The 6,516-nt window shown below is 39.3% G+C and overlaps 1 protein-coding gene across 1 annotated transcript in view; it reads right to left on the bottom strand.

Annotated features, from left to right (window-relative positions):
• Positions 1–6,516, bottom strand: part of PPARG (peroxisome proliferator activated receptor gamma) — a 54,358-nt gene that overhangs the window by 46,988 nt on the left and 854 nt on the right. The window lies entirely within an intron of this gene.

Consider the following 6,516-nt stretch of genomic DNA (forward strand, 5'->3'; position numbering starts at 1 on the left):
ATGTGAAAAAAAACCCCAACCCAAATCCAGGAAAAGAAACCTTTTAAATGGTGCTTGTTTCATTCAGAGAACTGATTTAATGTGAAACCCTTTTGCTCTAAATAAGGCTTAAAGTTTCATCTTGTTTATCCTCTCAAACCATCTTCAGCAACAGCTGGAAATTCTGAAAGTGAAAGCACATTTGCAGAACTTTTGTTTCCACATTCCGTAATCCTGTTCTAGGCAAAACCCAAAAAGTCTGCACCTCTGTATGGGTACCCTCAATATGCACCCATTTGTCAAACCCTATTTATGTTGGCAATACTGCGGGATATTTAAAAGAAATAAAACACTACCCTGTTTTTCTTAGCATTTCTAATCATTTCAAGCCTCAAATAACATTAACATGCCTTGATGGACAAACAAGGCACCTCAGATACGCAGTTCAAGTGCAAATGTTGGCATCTGGGAGGGACAAAGGGAAGAAAAGCAGTAAAACCCGTGCAGAACTTTAGTGTCTCCATGAAATAAATCCATCTCCTGTCATGGGTTAACTTTAGGGGGATTGGAGGAGTAGCTGCATCATTAAGTCAGTGCAAGAGCTTTGTTTTAGACACATTGCATGCTAGAAAACAAATAAATATTACATTTTTCCTCATTCTGAAGGCAATGAGACCCTGAGCTGCAGCCTCTTCAAACTTTCTCCCAATTTCATTACATATGGTCCTGAATAAGTTTAGAGAATGGAGAATACAGATAAATTCTGAGTAAATAAAGCAACCTCATGTACTTCTGTACTTGCTTATCTATAGATTTCTCTGGGTGTAACTGAAAATAAAATTTGGGTTTCTTGTTTTTTACATTCATAGGTAGGATTAAAAATCAATTTAGCAATGTACCACATAATAACATGTTTCTATGCAGCTCAAAAGCTGAGATTCAGCATAAAATGTTGTAGCTGAAATACCACTGTAGGGAACAGCAACTCCAAGGAAAACACATGCAAGATGAAAGGATAAACTCTCAGTTTTATTTACTGTAGACATAAAAAGTCAGGACCTAAACCTATCATGAGGAAATATGTACATTATGAAAGGCAGTAAATAGAAGTGGCTGCATTTTTCCACAAGCCCCCATATTAGATAGCACCACAAAGCACCAGGTCCAGGTAGTAAAACCTGTTTTTCTGACCACCCCTACTAGAAGATCTTGGTGTGAGTGTTAAAGCCTGTAATTAACATTTTTCTTCTCATAGTTCCTTTTTTTGGCTGAACAATGTGAGTCTTTTGGTGAGCCTGACTTCTCTCTCAAAGCACCATGGCTGAGCACTTGGTTCACAGCAATATTAAAATATTCCCCTAGCACAGGCAGTGAAAATGTTCATCAGTCTATTTGTATACAGATGGCAACCTGAGTTCAAAGCCTCTCAAACTTCAAAATTGCTCCTACCCAGCCACAAATAGTAACAGCAGTTACACAACCTCTCTGTTCAATAAATCCAAACAAACACACAAGTACTATGGACTTCTCGTGCAATATTATAACATAAAAATCCCACTTTATGCAACGCAGTGTAATCACGTATTGTGTAAAAAGTTTTAAGACGAGATCATAATTCTGGGCAGGACTCCTTTGTGCAAATGTGAAATTCTCTGCGAAGTAAATGCTTAAACTCAGTGGAAAAACACAAGATGCAATAAGAAAACTTCCCCTGCTCTGCCTTATCCCAGGTAAATATTCCATACAGCTGAAAGTGTTGGGATGCAAATCACGCATTTAGAATTTTATACACCCAGGTAAGTTAGAGGGATTGGAGCTGGAGGTCTATAAAAAAGTGTAGGATTCTGGCAAAAGGGAATCTAAAACATGTCACAATCTGATCTGTGATAAAGAGGAAAGACATCAGTCCCCACAGAGCTCATGAAATTCCAACAACCCCTAAAGCAGCACGAAGTCGACTATTTTATAATGGCATAATAATAGCTGTTAGAAGACCAAAAGTAGAACTCATGCCTAATTTGAAGTGTAGAATAAACTAATACCAACTGCAGTGTCTGTAGCAGAATGTTGGCCTTTCATTTGGAGTTGAAATACGTTAAGAAATTGATGGCACACAAATTCCAGTAAAAAAGGCAGATAAATAAACTCCTCCTGTTACACTGGCATTTCTTACAGGTTTTGAAGAAAAACATGTAGGACTTTAGCTATAATATGTACTCATGGCTATTTAATTTCAGACATTTAGTCTCACTGAACAAACAGCAATTCCTTTAGAGCTGGACCCTCAATTTTGAGTGTACTAAACCCACAGACACGCAGTAATTCAGCAGTAATTGCATGGAAGCAAACTGGATAGAGGACTAAATTTTTATCACTGCAAACCTGATCCTACTGAAACCACTGACCTCAAGGAAGCGGGGATTTCTATTTTTTTTTTTTAGATTCTATGCATCTTCCACCCACCCAAGAAGTTTCTTTGCTGGACTGGAGGGTTCTGTACATTTTCTGTTGGGATATTGCCCAATATTTATTATCCTGTGCTATCAGAAATTACACACAGCCTTTCAGCACTGCTGAGATAAGTAGGAAGCCATTCCTAACATAGGGTTAATCCCTTCCCTACCCACCCACATCCCCTACAAGCACGTCCATAACCCCACACGTGTGCTCCCCCCAGCAGCCATGCAGGGCACTCATGCTGGACATACATCCCCAGAGCTCCGGCAGCTTTGTGTTTTGTAAATTGCTAATTATCAACCAGCAGAGTAGACTTTGGGATTCAGAGACTTGAATTCATAGACTTTGTCCTGAATGTGCAGACTGCATGGCATGGAGGAGATCTGCTTAGTCATGAGGAAAGGGGGTGGCTTATGCAAGTCCACAGAGCATCTCCTGCTAGTCCATTCCAGAAATTCACAGCCCGGCTTTGGAGGTGGTTCCTTATCCTCCCCTGTCTAAGGGGGATAGTTTTCCTAGTTCCAGGGAAAGCTTGATAAACTGCCAAGTAAAGAGAAGAGGATACTGCTTAGAAGCTGAGGTGGTTTTTGCTGTATATTTGGGGATTTATTACACATATCCCTAACGTTTTCTGTCACAATGCTGATTAGAATCTGTTACTGTTTTAAGCACTATTTACTCTCTATAAATGGAAATACTGAAATTTCAAATTTCATATTTTGCATCAATCTCCCTCCTACACTGTGTCTCCATTGCAAATGTGGAACTCTGCATTCTCATGTCATAGATCACATAGTATTGAGGACAGGGGCAATTATTTCATTTGAGTAAGAAGATGGCCCCAATCTGGACTAGGCTGCTAGGTACTACTGCAACACAGGTAATTAAAAATATCTATATAGTTCATGTATCATGAATTTTAATTGGAGAATGATGTCATTGTTTAGTTCAGTTCTATAGAGTGGTTTATGAGAGGGCAAACAGGCCAAATAATATAATGGAAGGTGTGGGTGGAGTGGGAGAAAAATGTGAACATCATCAAATTGACTTCAGTTCTGCGAAAGTTTCCAGATAGGAAGACTGCAGAATAGGCCTTGCTTTAATTTTCTTTCCCCCCCTCTCTAAGTTGAAAGAGCAAAACTCTACGACAGATTTATTATAATTTGCCCTGCAGTGTGAGAAGGGCTGAAAACTTTGTAGCGGGAGGAAGAGGAAAGCCCATGTTGCAGCAGAAGAGCTGATGCTGAAGCAGAAATGTAGTGTTTCCTATGGTTGCCACATTTATTTTCTCCTTCCTATTTCCTTCTACCTGTGAGACCTGGGAGTATCCCAAGCCCCACTCACCACAGGAGTGAGTACCAGGGTGATAATTTGCTTAGCACCAGCATTTTCTACATTGTCCCTGGCACGTGAAAACAGCAAAAAGAGGGACTACCCCCCATTTAAAACAAAGCACAACTGAAAAAACTCCCTGGGCTCTTCCCTTTGTAGAAAATAAAAAGTGGAGGGGGGAACAGACAAAAGAAATATAAGAGATTTATCATTTAATGTAGGCATCAATTTACATTTCGTATTCCCAAGAATCCAAAGACAAATCTTACGGCTCTTTCATTTTTCTTTCTGCCTTGGAAAAGTCTCCACAGGGAAAAAGACAGGGACAAGGAGGAGATTTTTTTTCCCCAAGTACTCTGTAAATGAAGTCCTTAAGAAGTGACCTGTTAATAGGAACCCCCAAGTTCTGTCTGCAGCATGAGGAGTAGGACTTAAGTACAACAATGTTCTCTGGCTTTGGATTATTTCTAACTCTTTCTCTTGTTAGCTCACAAAAAGTTAACTCACACACAAAGAAGATTTGGCATAAAGCACCTGAAAAACAGATCCCTGCTGTTGAAAAATGACACATCATTATGGAAATACAGTGTGAAATAATTAGCACTTATCATCTAATATCATGCTGGATTTAATAAACCTATTAGTGATTAAAAAATTAAACTAGTAGCAATAACTAATGAAAAGTATTGTATCCATGACTTCAAAAGAACCTGGCATGGAGAATTTATAATTGTAGGACGATTCCTCTTGAGTAACTGCACTGGAAACTTTTACTGCGTGACAGAGGAGGACATGGGAATAATCCTCGTGAAAAAACTTGTAAAAGAAACTCGGATTCTGAATATCAAATACGCACAATTAGTGATTCACAATTAGGCTACTAAAAAGGGCTAGTAAAGGCATTCAACTCCACTCTGAGCAGATTACATGAAAAAAAAAAAAGCCTGAAGAGGGCCTCACCAAACAAGGTGAAAAAGTATTAAGTTTATTTTTCATTATTTAGTCCAGCTTTGTACAAGACAGAGTTTTTGTTCTACTTTTAGACTTTCTCTTGATTTTACAATAAAATTATTGTTTTCAAAATTCATTTTATTAGCCATTACTCTAAGTAGGAAATTATACTGACAGTAATTGAAGCTGTGCCTAAATTTATTTTATTGACTTAGAAATGGACTTGTGGTTATTTAAAAAAGTCCACAGAAGAGTCAGATTTAGAAGCACTGTTGATAAGGGGTGTCTTTATCAGTCCCATAAGGAAGGTTAAAAGGCAAAGCTTCAACATTCTTCAATTAAATTCTGATATTTCACCGCCTTCATTTCAGAATTCACTATATGAAATACAAATTTATATCAGGAAAGAAATTATTATTTGTATATTTCATACTGTAATGGAAGTTTCACTGAATGCTGATGTTTCATACATTGTATTATCTAGGAATTTGGCATTGAGGCATTTCTAAGAAACCCAGACCATCTTAGGGCTGTTTATAAGTATAGAATTTCTGAACCACTACTAGTTAGTGAGGTATTTTGCAAAATTGATGCCTAAGAACATTCAAATTCAAAAGCTGTCCGTGTAAAAATACCTTTATATTATATTTCCGATTGGTTATCATTCAAAGTCAGTGCCAACTATTTTTTCAACTCTCTCTCCCCTTGACAAGCCCATGCTTATATTGTGCCACATGCCTTAACACACTGCTAGGAGTGATTTCTTGTAATCTCATAATTAAATCTCTAAGCAATTTTTGCAGCAATTTTTTTTTTTTTTGTGACAGCCAAAGAGAATAATGATGTCAAACACATCACTTTATGCACCAAATTCTGATATTAGTGAGAGCACACCATACGAAACTTCTTTTCAAAGGGGAGCACTGAGTATCATATGTCACAGTCGCTTGGTGTACGCTGGGAATTTTTAGTTAACTAGTAACAAATCATAGTAACCTTTTAAAAGGTAAATTACTTATTAAATTATGGACTAATTGCTACCAGAAAATAGATATTTTAAAGTGGAGCATTGTAATCAGGTTCTACAGCGAAAGCTTGTTCAGAGATGGGGCAGCAAGTCACAAACACAAGGCTAACCCAAACCCCTGCTTATTTCAGGGAGAATTATAATTGATCCATCTCATTTAAAGGAACCTAGACTCCACAGGACATCAAGAAATTGATAATTCCCTGAGCTTTTAATCACAAGAAATACCAGCCTTACATCACTGATATTAATAAATGCATCCCTGTTAAGTCAGCATAGTATTGTCGTGTGTACACAGTGCCACAAAGTTACAACACCACAGGAACTTGCACTCTCTAGCTGCAGAATACCCTGGGGAGAAATGACACCAGGAAGATTACAAAACGCTCCTGCGAACCTGAGGCATGCCATCAAGACACAATATATTTCAACATAGCATCTCAGTTGTTGCAGGCTCTGAAAGGCTCCCCGGCTTTCTGCGATGGGGAAATTGAACAACAACAACAAAAAAAGCAGCTGTTCATTCATTACGAGAGGAGCCAGGTGAGCCCAGCACTGCCCTGGCGGTGCTTTCCCCCAGGGCGGCAGGAACGGACGCCCCGCGGTCTGCCCCGTGCAGCGGATCCGTCCGTCCGTCCGTCCATCCATCCATCCTGCCCATCACCGCCACCTCCGCAGGGCGGGACATCGCCCCTTCAGCCCCCGAGCATCCTCCGCTGCACGGCTGCGGCCGGACCGGACCCACGGCCATGCAGCACCATGGACACAGC

This window comes from Corvus brachyrhynchos, unplaced genomic scaffold (genome assembly GCF_000691975.1).
Source record: "Corvus brachyrhynchos isolate BGI_N302 unplaced genomic scaffold, ASM69197v1 scaffold266, whole genome shotgun sequence".
NCBI lineage: Eukaryota > Metazoa > Chordata > Aves > Passeriformes > Corvidae > Corvus > Corvus brachyrhynchos.